The following is a 15874-nucleotide window of genomic DNA, read 5'->3' as shown; positions in this document are numbered from 1 at the left end:
AAAAAAAAAAAAAAAAAAAAAAAGAAAAGTCAAATAAACACTTTTCAATCAAAGAGACTTCTTCTCCAGAAAATTTTCAACGTATGGAGTCTCCATTAATAGAAACTCTGTGAGAGGATGAATTCCTGTGAAGGTGGGCCATGTTGCACAACTTTCTTCAAATCCTACTAAGGAAGTTATGTATTTCCTTGCTCCAGATTATATTCAAGTATTTTGGAAGTTTAATTTTAGCTGCATCACAGTTTTCATTTCAAGCTGTTACATTTAGTTGAACAAAAACCCGACAGGTTGCTGTCGCACGGTGACCTTAGACCACCTTCTAGACCAGGTGTCACCAACACGGTGCCCGCGGGCACCCGGTCGCCCGCAAGGACCACATGAGTCGCCCGCGGGCCTGTTCCAAAAATAGCACATCTCATAGAGAGCTGCGTCTAAAAATTAATTTTGTTCTGTTGCTATTATTTTTTTAATCACACTTGTATGTATATAGATTTAAAAAATACTATCTTAAAAATACTTTAAGGTTAACGCGCACAATATTTACCTATGGGCAGTAAAGTAGAGCTTGTGGGATGTGGAGAGTAAGCTAGCGGGCGCTGTATGCACTTTCGTACCCCAAAAACATGGCAGAAAAAAGAAAGAAAACGTATCTCTTTCACAGTGAATGGGAAGAGGAGTTCTTTTTTACGACTGTAAAAGAAACCTGCGTGTGTCTGATTTGCGGGACGACCGTGGCGACAGCAAAACGGCACAATGTGGAGAGACATTTCAATACGTGTCACAAAAGCTACCATGATAAATATCCACCTGCAAGCGCCCTACGGGCAGAAAAAGCCCGTGAGCTAAAGACCGCTCTGGGTAAGCAACAGTCTTTTTTTACGAGGCCGGCCAAAAACTCACAAAAAGCATCCGAAGCCTCGTTTAGAGCTACACATTTTCTGATCAAGAAAAAAAAGGCATTTACAGATGGAGAAGTTGTCAAAGAAGCGATGTTATTAATTGCTAACACTGTATTTAAAGACGAGAAAAATGGAAGCGACCTAATCTCCACTCTTTCCGACGTCCAACTGGGGGCATCTACGATGGCAAGACGAGTATCAGCTATGTCCAGTAACTTGGTCGATCAGTTGGAGCAGGATCTGGCGAAGTGCAAGTGGTTTAGCCTCCAGTGCGATGAGTCCGTGGACAGCAGCAGTACAGCGCAGTTATTGGTTTTTATCCGGATGGTGTTTAATGATTTCTCCACAAAAGAAGAACTCCTGACACTACTGCCCTTAAAGACAACTACGAGAGGAGTTGACATTTATAACACGGTGAAGGAGTTTTTCGTGCAGAAAAAGGTGCCATTGGAAAAGCTGGTAGCGGTGACAACAGACGGGGCTCCTGCTATGGTCGGCCGACAGACAGGTTTCATCGCTCACTGTAAACGTGACCCAGACTTCCCCAAATTTCTGCATTACCATTGCATCATTCACCAGCAGGCGTTGTGTGCGAAAGTGATCGGCTTTGGGCACGTGATGACTCCCGTTGTGAAAATCATAAACAACATCCGCTCCAAAGCAAAGCAGCACAGGATTTTCAAGGTACTATTAGAGGAGATGTCAGCAGAATATGGGGACCTACTGCTACACACAGAAATCAGATGGCTCAGCAGAGGACGAGTTTTGCATCGTTTTTTGTCTCTTTTGCGTGAAATCAAAGAGTTCATGCAGTCCAAAGGCGAAGATGTCTCACTGCTAGAGGACACAGAGTGGACACTTGACCTTGCATTTTTGGTGGACATTACTGGGAAACTAAACCTCCTGAACTGCCAGCTGCAAGGCAAAGGTAAGACTGTTGTCGATATGATAAGTGCTTTAAATGCATTTAAAGCCAAAATGAATGCATTCTCTGCAGATTTACAGAGAAAAAAAGTTCTGCACTTTCCCTCTGTGCAGTCAGTGCTGAAAGACAATGCTTCTGCATCTGAGACATTTGAAAAAGTGGCAGAAAAGTACATTGAAGTAATAAACAGACTTGGGCAAGAGTTTGAGAATAGGTTTTGTGACCTTCATCAGCTTGAACCATGTGTGTTCTTCATTTCCAACCCTTTCATGAATGGGGACACAACATGCTTTGCTGAGCAGTTAAGTGCAACGTTCAACTTGGATGCTGGACAGGTGGAGATTGAAATTATAACATTGCAAAATGATCTCCATCTCAAAGCCTACCAGGCTGCACCAAACTTTTGGCGCCTTGTTGACACAGAGAAGTACAGTGGAGTATGCACAGCAGCCATGAAGGTTGCCAGCCTGTTTGGCTCAACCTATCTCTGTGAATCAGCATTTTCTGACATGAACTTCATCAAAAACAAACACAGAACACGCCTCACTGATGCACATCTGAGAGACTCACTCACAGTTGCAGTGTCAAGTTACACACCAGATTACAACACACTGGTGAACAGCATGCAATGCCAGTCTTCCCACTAACCAAGGACGGATACCAGATGTAGTCAGTGACAACATGGTAGTGCCATGGCAAAGTTGAATTAAAATATTGAAGAATTGTGTTCAATTTAAAAGTGTGTTCATGACATTTAAAAGTTATAATTTTGTTAAACATAACACAGACTTGGCCATTAGTTCAAAATGTGAAATAAAAAATGTATTACATATTTAAAAATATGTAAGTTGATTTTGTTTAACATTACATAATTGTTAACTTTTTGAAACATGTTGCAACATAGTTCATGATTTGTTAACAGGGCATGTCAGTGGCTTGTGCAAATGGGATATTTTTTGCTAAAATGTAGTGATGTAAGTGATCATCTGAAAATGTAACAAATACTGTGATTAATAGAGATAAAGTGTTGAATATTGATATCTGTTTCCCACCTTGTTGTCATTTTTGATAATCATTGTTAGAAATCATTAACATGATCAGTGTTTTTACATAGGTGAGTATTACTAATCATTATAAATAATGTATAACTAAAGGCAAACTGAGCAAATTTGTTATTTCAGAAGAGCGTATCAAACTGGTAGCCCTTCGTATGATTCAGTAACCGTGAAGTAGCTCTCAGTTTCAAAAAGGTTGGTGACCCCTGTTCTAGACGTTGGTACGGTGCAAGTACTGACTCCTTACTGATCACATACAACTGCTTACCAAAATGGTGAAGGTCAAATGAGGACAAACTAGTCGACATGGGGGTGGCAGGACAAACTACTCCTCCGGGAACAATGGGGGAAGAAGGAACGGAGCGAACATACAAAGGAGGCAATGTAGATTAACTGACAGCCATAAAATGGACTCCCAACGCAACACAACACTGACAAACCAGTGTCAATTTGGGGTTGCTAGAGTTTATGTGGTTCTCATCACACATGCAGTTATTACCCTCATGTGATTGTGTCTCAGTTTTACCTTTCAGTGAGAAAACACTGACGTGCAAAATGCTGATTCTACAAGATATGAACTTTCTGCCTGATTGAATGATTCACTGTCATGTAATCATCCCCTGTCGGCAACATAAAAACGGGCTCCATGCACTGGGAAGGCAGAACTCCTCTGTCGCAGTTTGCGCTGTGACAGACGGGCTTTTCCTTCCGCAAAGATGCACCAAAAATTCTTGTTTCCTGTGTGGTTCTTCTCTATATTAAGAAATAGTCAAGACCCCGACAGGGGTGAGTACAGGTTAAAAATAAATATTTTGACTCATAAACTGAGGTTTTAAACAAATACATTGGGAGTGTTGCAGAATATTTGCATCAATGTTTGCGGATTTGAATGGAGAAGCGATGGTCTTTTGTCTTGATGTATCAGAGCTCAACACATGAGCGGCGAGACCGGCCGCTGGTCATTGGCTAACTAGCTCTTGGCTCGATCAAGTTGGCTCTTGGCTAGTTGGCAGGTTCAAGATTTAGCATCTGTGCAATGTATGTGTGTGTATGTACATGACTCAAAGAGCTCATATTTAACCAGCTGGTGGGCAGGCCAGATAACTTGTCTTTGTTCTCTCAATGATCCTGGGTTTCCTTGAACTATTAGAGGTGGATACTTCCAGAGAAAAGACAACTTCACTTGGAGATCATCTGATAACTGAGCTCCTCTGATCATCCAGCTTTTGAGGGGAACTCATTTCAGCTGCTTGTAAAAGACCTAATACTTTACTGACTAGGGATGGTTTATTTAAAAGAAAAAAAAACTAATCCAGTATATTATATGTCACAAAATAACTGTTAGACCTGACAGGCAGTTCTGCTGCAGCTCATATTTTCCTGCTTTGACTGAAACATAGAACAAATAAACGTACTCTGTTCTTGGACAAAATGCGAAAACTGACCAATTACTGCTATTTTTTCTCCAGGGACTGTAACAATGCTCCATCAAACCCTGAAAAACACACATTCTCTCTTAAGGGCTTATTCTAGTCCAGAGGAGAGTGAAGGAATAAAGAAAGAAAGAGGAGGACAGCACTGAGGGAGTTCTCCTATTTGCTGCAGATTAAGCTTGTTTTCCTCTGCAGACCTTGTTGGAGGGATGCAGCAAAAAAGGCCAACTCAACTAAAAGTGAGTTATAATTTCCCTCTGGAATTGCAGGGGTCACTAGGAGAGGCCTCTTTTACCTTTATCTCTCCCTTCTCTTTTCATATTCTATCTTTAGCCTCTTTAATTTCTCCTGGTGGTTTCTCTTGTTTTGTGACACAAGGACTTTCTTTTCCTGTATTTTCATAAAGTAAACGTCACAGTGTGAATATCAATGTTTCGTTTCCTTTTTTCTGAGGAAAGAGGAACAGATCTTTAAACGAAAACTTTGTAATATTGAAAAATGAAGAACAGCAGTTAAACAAAGTTAAATTCCTTGAAGTACACTATAGTTCCACAAGAACTATGAATGTTACAAACGCAGAAACAACACAGACTCAACTCTTTGTGTATGTATTTGTTCCCTCAGCAGACCTCTGACAAACAAAATTCAAGGAAATCAAAATTCACACCATTTTGTTCACAAATGAGTAATTTGAACTTCTACAGACGGGTGTCTGCCCATGAAAGAAAAGGCATCCACTGCTACCCGTGAAAAAGAAACGCCATCCACTGCTACCCGTAAAAAAAAGAAACTGCATCCACTGCTACCCGTGAAAAAGAAACGGCATCCACTGCTACCCGTGAAAAAGAAACGGCATCCACTGCTACCCGTAAAAAAAAGAAACTGCATCCACTGCTACCCGTGAAAAAGAAACGGCATCCACTGCTACCCGTAAAAAAAAGAAACTGCATCCACTGCTACCCGTGAAAAAGAAACGGCATCCACTGCTACCCGTAAAAAAAAGAAACTGCATCCACTGCTACCCGTGGAAAATAAACGCAATCCACTGCTACCCGTGAAAAAGAAACTGCATCCACTGCTACCCTTAAAAAAAAAAAAAACTGCATCCACTGCTACCCGTAAAAAAAAAAAAAAGCGGCATCCACTGCTACCCTTAAAAAAAAAAAAAAGAAACGGCATCCACTGCTACCCGTAAAAAAAAGAAACTGCATCCACTGCTACCCGTGAAAAAGAAACGGCATCCACTGCTACCCGTGGAAAATAAACGCAATCCACTGCTACCCGTGAAAAAGAAACTGCATCCACTGCTACCCGTAAAAAAAAGAAACGGCATCCACTGCTAACCGTTAAAAAAAAGAAACTGCATCCACTGCTACCCGTGAAAAGAAACGGCATCCACTGCTACCCGTGAAAAAGAAACGGCATCCACTGCTACCCGTAAAAAAAAGAAACTGCATCCACTGCTACCCGTGGAAAATAAACGCAATCCACTGCTACCCGTGAAAAAGAAACTGCATCCACTGCTACCCGTAAAAAAAAGGCATCCACTGCTACCCTTAAAAAAAAAAAAGAAACGGTATCCACTGCTACCCGTAAAAAAAAGAAACTGCATCCACTGCTACCCGTGAAAAAGAAACGGCATCCACTGCTACCCGTAAAAAAAAGAAACTGCATCCACTGCTACCCTTAAAAAAAAAAGAAACGGCATCCACTGCTACCCGTAAAAAAAATAAACTGCATCCACTGCTACCCGTTAAAAAAAAAAAAAAAACGGCATCCACTGCTACCCGTAAAAAAAAAAGAAACTACATCCACTGCTACCCGTAAAAAAAAGAAACAGCATTCACTGATACCCATAAAAAAAAAGAAACTACATCCACTGCTACCCGTAAAAAAAAATAAGAAACAGCATCCACTGCTACCCGTAAAAAAAAAAGAAACTACATCCACTGCTACCCGTAAAAAAAAGAAACAGCATTCACTGATACCCGTAAAAAAAAAAAGAAACTACATCCACTGCTACCCGTAAAAAAAAATAAGAAACAGCATCCACTGCTACCCGTAAAAAAAAGGCATCCACTGCTACCCTTAAAAAAAAAAAAGAAACGGCATCCACTGCTACCCGTGAAAAAGAAACGGCATCCACTGCTACCCGTAAAAAAAAGAAACTGCATCCACTGCTACCCTTAAAAAAAAAAAAGAAACGGCATCCACTGCTACCCGTAAAAAAAAGAAACTGCATCCACTGCTACCCGTTAAAAAAAAAAAAAAAACGGCATCCACTGCTACCCGTAAAAAAAAAAGAAACTACATCCACTGCTACCCGTAAAAAAAAGAAACAGCATTCACTGATACCCATAAAAAAAAAGAAACTACATCCACTGCTACCCGTAAAAAAAAATAAGAAACAGCATCCACTGCTACCCGTAAAAAAAAAAGAAACTGCATCCACTGCTACCCGTGAAAAAGAAACGGCATCCACTGCTACCCGTAAAAAAAAGAAACTGCATCCACTGCTACCCGTGGAAAATAAACGCAATCCACTGCTACCCGTGAAAAAGAAACTGCATCCACTGCTACCCTTAAAAAAAAAAAAAAACTGCATCCACTGCTACCCGTAAAAAAAAAAAAAAGCGGCATCCACTGCTACCCTTAAAAAAAAAAAAAAGAAACGGCATCCACTGCTACCCGTAAAAAAAAGAAACTGCATCCACTGCTACCCGTGAAAAAGAAACGGCATCCACTGCTACCCGTGGAAAATAAACGCAATCCACTGTTACCCGTGAAAAAGAAACTGCATCCACTGCTACCCGTAAAAAAAAGAAACGGCATCCACTGCTAACCGTTAAAAAAAAGAAACTGCATCCACTGCTACCCGTGAAAAGAAACGGCATCCACTGCTACCCGTGAAAAAGAAACGGCATCCACTGCTACCCGTAAAAAAAAGAAACTGCATCCACTGCTACCCGTGGAAAATAAACGCAATCCACTGCTACCCGTGAAAAAGAAACTGCATCCACTGCTACCCGTAAAAAAAAGGCATCCACTGCTACCCTTAAAAAAAAAAAAGAAACGGTATCCACTGCTACCCGTAAAAAAAAGAAACTGCATCCACTGCTACCCGTGAAAAAGAAACGGCATCCACTGCTACCCGTAAAAAAAAAAAACTGCATCCACTGCTACCCTTAAAAAAAAAAAAAACGGCATCCACTGCTACCCGTAAAAAAAAGAAACTGCATCCACTGCTACCCGTTAAAAAAAAAAAAAAAACGGCATCCACTGCTACCCGTAAAAAAAAAAGAAACTACATCCACTGCTACCCGTAAAAAAAAGAAACAGCATTCACTGATACCCATAAAAAAAAAGAAACTACATCCACTGCTACCCGTAAAAAAAAATAAGAAACAGCATCCACTGCTACCCGTAAAAAAAAAAGAAACTACATCCACTGCTACCCGTAAAAAAAAGAAACAGCATTCACTGATACCCGTAAAAAAAAAAAGAAACTACATCCACTGCTACCCGTAAAAAAAAATAAGAAACAGCATCCACTGCTACCCGTAAAAAAAAGGCATCCACTGCTACCCTTAAAAAAAAAAAAGAAACGGCATCCACTGCTACCCGTGAAAAAGAAACGGCATCCACTGCTACCCGTAAAAAAAAGAAACTGCATCCACTGCTACCCTTAAAAAAAAAAAGAAACGGCATCCACTGCTACCCGTAAAAAAAAGAAACTGCATCCACTGCTACCCGTTAAAAAAAAAAAAAAAACGGCATCCACTGCTACCCGTAAAAAAAAAGAAACTACATCCACTGCTACCCGTAAAAAAAGAAACAGCATTCACTGATACCCGTAAAAAAAAAAAGAAACTACATCCACTGCTACCCGTAAAAAAAAATAAGAAAGAGCATCCACTGCTACCCGTAAAAAAAAAGAAACTACATCCACTGCTACCCGTAAAAAAAAAAAAAAAAAAGAAACGGCATCCACTGCTACCTCATGAACAAGAGTATCCACTGGTGAAATGGAAAAAGAAATGGCATCAAGTTTACCTTAAAATTATGGCGTTAAAATGTGATATTTAGCCAAAACAATAGTTATTTATGTTCTTTAACAAAACTGTATTTGAATGTGTTTGGGTTTGTTAGGAATATTTTATATAACTATAGTTATAATGTTGAATGTGCTTAACCGATGGTCCTGAAAATTCTCTATGGTGGAAAGTCAAAAGATGGAGAACAAAAGCTTTAGGAAGCTTTTTCTCTGCAGTGTTTTTGGACCTGATGGCCCACATCTCCCTGCAGCCCTCTGTTGTGCAAATAGCTGATGACCTTTTCAACTCAATAAGGGGATTAATGGGCGTGTTTGCATCTCTAAAATTTAGTCCAGAAGGAGGTAATTGTGTGAGGGCTCCACTGTTGCTCACAAAGCTCTCGAAAATGTTCTGTTTTGACCTCCGCTGTGGTCGGTCAGCCTGAAGCATGACAGGGATTTTTGCAGATTGCGTCCGTGTGTGGTGCTCGCAGTCTGTGGAGAATACTGATCAAAGCTCGGGGCTACCGGCAGAGACGTACTGAAAGAAGATTGTTATGCAGTGCCCTTGTGTGTGCCTTTGTACCTCTAGGCCTCTGTGTGTGCACAGCTGCCGTGCAGAACGCACTGCTGCAACTGTCCATCTGCATGTGTGCCTGACATATTAGCTGCTTGTATTTTCTATTCTCACTTCCACCTCATCACAAGATGACATTTAATCGAGACAAATGGGAGCGGCTTCAGGAGGTTTCTCCATCAGAGCAAAGGGAAATGACACCAAACCTTTACTCAAGTTTACTAAAAGATTAAAATGACAGGAAAAGATGAAACAGCCATTCGGACAGAAGGTTGGCCGAATCCTCTGGACAATGTTCAGACACTTTGTTTTTGTAAATTGTTTCAGTTTGACAAATCTAATTTACAGAGTACTTTAAGTGAGTTTATATTCTCTGTGCATCTTTTTCCACACTCTTTCTTGAGATCAAGACATCGTCATACAACTTCAAGGACAAGCAAGTTTGAAAAAAACTTTGTTTCCTGAATTTCTCTTTGAGCGATCTCCCAAAGAACCTGTCACTCCATAAAGCCTTAATCATATGCACCTTACGGGTGCTACAGGTGTTTGGGTTGTCCGGGTCCGTGGAGGATCATAGAGAGAATAGTGAATGCATCTTAAGGTGAGTGTAAAGGTGTCTTGCAGTTCCTTTGGGGTCCGTACGGCCAACTTAAGGGATGTCATGAAAATGGAATGTACTGTTGTTGTGCGTGTGATAAGTGTATCTTGAAGTATTTGTAGGGATAATGGAAGTTACAGGCATTTATGACATGTGGGTGATGCCGTTGTATGGTGTCCATACGCCACACTGTAGTCATACAAGTACTGGCCCCTTACTGACCATGTGGGAATGCTATACGTATGTGTGCGTCTGATACGTAGGTGTCTGTCGGATGACCACACAAACGACGCTCCGATTGTCTAATTTCCTCATTTCCAACAGTCAAGTTGCAATAAGGAGCGTGCACGTATCACGTGAACCGCACCAACAGGCTCCTTGTGCAGTCCACAGTCCATAAGACAGGCCTGCCTGTCACCTACTTCACCATTACGTGTTGTTTAATTGTTCCCTACGACCCGTTGCCCACAGCATGCCTGAAGAAAGAAACGTACCTGAACCTTACCTTAACTCTTTGTGCGGGTCACCTGTGTGCCCCGTACAGGTTTGCCCGTTTTTCATGGGCAGAAAGCCCGTGTCCACCTGTGTGGACAGTTGTGTCAAAGGCTTAAGACTTCTTTGAAGGAAGAACGGGTTAACCCTGTAACACCAATGCTTTAGCTCTAGTGTTTTCATTCTTTCGACTACCGTAATCTTTCATCTGTTTTACACAATTGATGGAATTCAAGCAGATTCGGAAGCCGAGAAAACCAGCTTTGCGCCGACATGCAGCATTTAACATTAGTGATGTGTTGCATATCGGTACACAGTTGATAGGATAGGCTGATTTTCTCCACATTAGAATCGGTGTTTTCACGTTGATAGCGTCAACTATCGGCCATACGGGTATCTCTGGTGTTAAAGGGGTTAAAGCCATGTCTCCCTTCAACCATATCAGGTATAGCTAGACAACTGGTCATAAAGCCATGATGATCATTGTAAAACTGGTTCACTAAAAGGATTTTCATGGAGCCAGAGAAGAGAGGGTAAAACTGGACTGACAGAAGCCAAGCTGCTGTATGTTTGCACCAGCTCCATTGGGTTGTTTTTTTAGGTATTTTTACACCGATTCCAATTTGAATGTTTTCAACATCTTTTTTTTACGATAACTGTCCACAGCTGAAATGTTTTAATTTCCTGGGGTTGATGAAGTGTTTTAGTTTTTGTGATGATTATTCTCTCCACGTTTCAGAGCTGGATCCAAGCAGGAGTCAGAGTGAAAGGAACCTGAAGTGAGCGGCTCCTCACCGCCTCCTGCATCTCTGCTCTCCCAATGAGATTCTGCAGTTATTTGTCACCACGAATGATATCCAGACCAGATCAAAACTGGGTGTTCGGAGTTTCCAAAAGCATGCATCAACTGATGGTAAATGAGCCATAAAGCAGGAGCTTGCCCGGTTGTCTGTCTCTCTGTGTGACGCTTGTGATGAACTAACAAGCCGTTCGAGATGCTTTTCACCTCCTGCTTGACAGCAGCTGGAAAAGCCCCAGCTGCAGGTGTGGGCTGAATACCTACAGGTCATTTTCCTACTAAAGTACACTCCACCATCTGAAGAATATAAACTCAACTTGCAGAACGTGAACTAAAATGTTTAAAATGTGTAAATATGTGGTTTTCTCTGCTCTTTACACCTAATGTACCAGTTCTGATGTATATGTAGGACCATCTACAGCCCTGCACTGTGGGACTATGAGCTGCTGTTCCTGTGAAATGTGGAAAGGATTTTCAATGAAGTGGCACGGCGAGGATAAGCAGGGGCGCGTGCATAAGAGGAGAGAGTGCATCCAAAGATGCAGGGAAGCAGGAACGCATATGCATAGAACCAGTACCAACCTCAGTGGGTACTTTACAGCAAATATCCAATTTCCTGTTTTGAAATATACATTCATTAAAACGGTGAGCTGCCAAGACCTTAAAGGGTCTATACCAGGGGTCGGCAACCCATGGCTCCGGAGCCACATGTGGCTCTTTCATCCATCTGTTGTGGCTCCCTGTGACTTTGGAAAATAATGAGTATTTTATAATAATTAAATTTTATTGTAGTTTTTTCATTTTTCATGGCATTTCAAAGGCGCTGATGGCTCCGTACGTAGCGCGAGCCACGTAAAAAACAGCTTCCTTAATGAGCTCGTATTTATCGGGCGAGACCTGCAGAGCTGATAGCAGGAGGACACACACGGGGCGGCTTCAATAAACACTCCGATCTTCTGCCGGGAACTTGACGTGCCGCGGGGCAGAGACCAACTCGCTGATGACAGACTGAGAGTTCGCGCCAGCGTTGCCAGATAGTCACAGTTTTCCAGCCGAAAAGTCATCTGAAAACCGCCAGACCCAGCCAAAAACCGCCCAAAACAGCTTTTGTCGATGTTTTTTTTTCGTACTGGACTGATAAAATAAAAGATTTTTCTAAATAAAAGAAAGTTCAGACCAATAATAAAATGTGTACAATATTGAATATTTCTTCAGCGGGCCGCCTTCTGTCATTCATTTTCTTAACCCGCTCTATCCCCACTATAACCTGCGTCCTGCTCTTTCATCTGTGTGCTGCGCTGGAGGCCCCGACTATTGTAAGGCAAGGCAAGTTTATTTGTATAGCACAATTCGTACACAAAGTAATTCAAGGTGCTTCACAAAACAGAAAAATGCATTAAAATTACAATACATCATAGAAATAATCAACGTAAAATTTACTTTAAAAGAAAAGAAAAAAAAAATTTGAAAATTGATTTAAAAATAAAGTAAGGAAAGGAAAGAAAAGTGCAGATAGGACCTTTCAGTCATATACACGGCTAAACAGAAATGTTTTAAGTCTAGATTTGAACATGAACACAGAAGAGGCCTGTCTTACGCCTTCAGGGAGGCTGTTCCAGATTTTAGCTGCAGAATATTGAAACGCTGATTCCCCTTGTTTAGTTCTGACTCTGGGCATCAACAGGAGGCCGGTCCCTGAGGTCCTCAGAGTACGAGATGGTTCATATGGCACTAACATGTCAGAGATGTACTTTGGTGCGTGGCCATGGAGAGACTTGTACACAAGCAGAGCTGCTTTGAAGTCTATTCTTTCAGGTACAGGGCAGAGACCTGAGCACAGGACTAATGTGATCATACTTCCTGGTTCTGGTCAGGACTCCAGCAGCAGCATTCTGGATGTACTGAAGCTGTTTTACAGCTCGTTTGGAGAGGCCGGTGAGCAGGCCGTTACAGTAGTCTAACCTACTGGAGACAAATGCATGAATAAGTATCTCCAGGTCTGGCTTGGACACTATGTTTTTGATTTTGGCAATGTTTTTTAGATGGTAAAATGCCGCTGATTGTATTTTGCGCTCTCTGTCTAGGACACACTGAGGAGCGCGGGGAAACGAATCTCAGCTGCAGAGGATGTGAACAGGTGAACAGGTAGAGAGGAAAAGCAGGTGGAGAGGCGGAGGAGGGGCTTTAGCTTCAAACTCTGTGAGAGAGATGCAAACACGGGCGTCAGATTGAGACGCAGCTTTCCCTGCAGGAGTTGAAGCAGAGACTTTCTCTGGGATGATTTTATGAACTCACACATGGAAACATGATTACCAAGTAGAACTCCTCAAAATAATAAACCTGATCTCTCCACATTCTCAGTGTCTACCATGCATTGATAAACACATCGCTCCATGCAGCGATCAGACCAGAACCAGTAGCTCCTCCCAACGCGGCCACGGTATCATCCTTTAAAGAACATAATGTGCATTTGCAGCGACGTATGCTTTAGACGATGTCCAATTGGCCAATCTCCATGTCAATCAAGTCCCGTACTTCTCAGTGAGGACTTTGGTGGATTTTAAAGAAGTACTTTCTTTTTTTTTTTTAATCTTTTCTGGCCCGCGATCTACACTCATGTCCTTGAAGATCGACGTAATGAGCACCCTTGATATAATATATACATGCCTAATATATATAATGATGTCAAAATGGGTTGGGGCTCCGGGTTCTTTCTTTTTTATTAGGGGCGGTCCCAAATGGCTCTTTGAATAAAAAAGGTTGCCGACCCCTGGTCTATACCATGCTAAATCAATCTTTGGGCTTTTAAGTATAATGTTAATTCCTCACAAAAACAACCCCAACGAGGTATTTTGATCCACTCACACATTTTTCTGAGTTTTCCTCTAAAAACCTGCTCTCTCAGAACCAGGCCCTCTCAATCCACAAAAAACCGAGTGGGTCCTCACATTATGATGTCACAAAGTGAGGAACCGCCCCTTCCAGGAAGATTCTGAGCTGCCAGCCCCGCCCCCAGGCTAACACACCCTCTAACTTTCTCTGTGGAGCTAGCAGTGATCGACTAAACGCTTTCCTTTTATATACACAAAAGTATACATAAAACACTTTTGCAAAAGTGTGAATATTGTTGTTTTCGTGGGCGAAATGTAGGCATTCTGCTGAGACTCACGACGTCTAGGTTGACGTTATGAAATGGCCGCACCCACATGGAGAGAAAGCCGGATCCCCAGAAAATAAGCTGCAAAAATAACTCATGTCATTTTAAACCTTCTTTGGTGTGCCAAAACTAATGAACTATCATGTATATGGATATAGTTTAACCTGAAAGGCTTAAGAAAAGCATGATGTAGGACCTTCAAACTTGCAGGGGTCTGTTTGAGTGCCAAAATTTTTCCCTCTAAATATATACGTATATAAAAGATGATTGAATATGGATTTGATTTGGGGTTTTGTAGACCAAATGTTGAGAATAAATGGTGACACAGTTTACTTTCACTTCAGGTAGAAGTAACTTATCTTGAAAAAACAGCAAACTTTGTTCAAAAACGAAGAGGACAGAGGTGTAAATTGTTTGGGGGACTTCCTTTAATACTTGTTGTGATGGGTCGTCATGAATGGAGCAGCTCTAAAAGCCGGTTCTTTGGCGTGAACCACAGGAGCCGTGTTCTTTTTTTTTAAAACTTTCTTTCAACCTCTTTTTTTCTCTTCAAGCGTGCATCTTTGCCTCATAGAAAGATTTACTATGTTTACGGTCTACGGTTTGTCCAGCAGAAGCGCGTAAACCGAGAATGAGGGAGACACAGAAGGCGGAAGGCGCAACAACAACAAACTACATCAACACAAAATAAAGCAAAGAAAATGGGTCAGATTGGAAAAAGAAGCTAAAACCTGGAACCATTTCACTTTTATTGAAAATTCAAAGGAAGAGGGTAGAGTCTGCAGGACAATAGTTTCATTGGCAGTTAAAAGTTGAATTGTAAATAGCCGTTCTTTGTCATTTATTTGGAACATTTTACCTGGAAGAATAATGTGTATCATACACTTGAACAAAAGAAAATGTTTACATACAGATTTTTTATTCGTGCTGTGCATACTTTCATATGATTTTGTTAATCAATGATTTTTGTTAGCCAATCCAAAAGAGCCGGCTCTCTAAAAAGAGCCAGAATTCCCATCATTAGTTCTTGAATTTCATTTTGACATCAAAAAGGATGATTTTTCTTCTTTTTTCATTCATTTTTTAAATGTTTATGTTACCTTTAAGAAATAAAGTTTATTCTCATGAAAGTAAAACTCCTCGCCTTCTAAAACTGCAAAAAAACATGACTTTTTTAAAATGATATTTAATTTTCCATCAATAAAAACAGAACGCCCAACAGAACCAAATATCTGCGTTGTGAATGTCTCAAAGGCTGTTTCTCTCACAGAACAAACGTGCATCACATTATAAACACAAATATTTGCTACACAGTTAAAATTTCCTATAAAAATAAATGGAGAAACGAGACCAACTTTAATTTGATCTCATCAATCCAGTTAATGAGTGTTTTTACTGGCTGTCCTCTGATTAAAGACCCACTCCAATAAAAATTGTTTTTAACATGTTTTTCTGATGCTTGAACAAAGAAGCTAAAGCTGAAATGGCATTTCTGAGTATTTCTTTATTTAAATGCTGTTAATCAGGAGCAGACAGGAAAAAAACAGTTTGAAAAAGATCATAGTTGTGTTGTAGAAAATACGCTGGGCGGGCTACAAGCTCCCCCCTGGGCTCCTCTTCCCAATGGAGAGGGGAAAGGGGGCGGGGTTTTGGCTAAACACTGCATTATCATGATTAAAAGACTACTGGAAAGCTTTGAAAAAAGATCAGAAGATAATCAGAGTGAGACTTTAACAGTGCTGCGATTTCCTTGATTTCTTTGAAGTGACAGAAAACTGGATTCCCCATAGAAATCTTTGGGAAATCCAGTTTCTTAAAACAAAAACTGGAACAAATTGCATTTATTTTCTACTGGTTATTTGTGGAGATAATAATGAACATTTTGGGGATTGGCATATTTGCTTTG

This window comes from Oryzias latipes, chromosome 1, assembly GCF_053564925.1.
Source record: "Oryzias latipes strain Hd-rR chromosome 1, Olatipes_Hd-rR_3.1".
Lineage (NCBI taxonomy): Eukaryota > Metazoa > Chordata > Actinopteri > Beloniformes > Adrianichthyidae > Oryzias > Oryzias latipes.
This window is presented reverse-complemented; position numbering follows the sequence as displayed.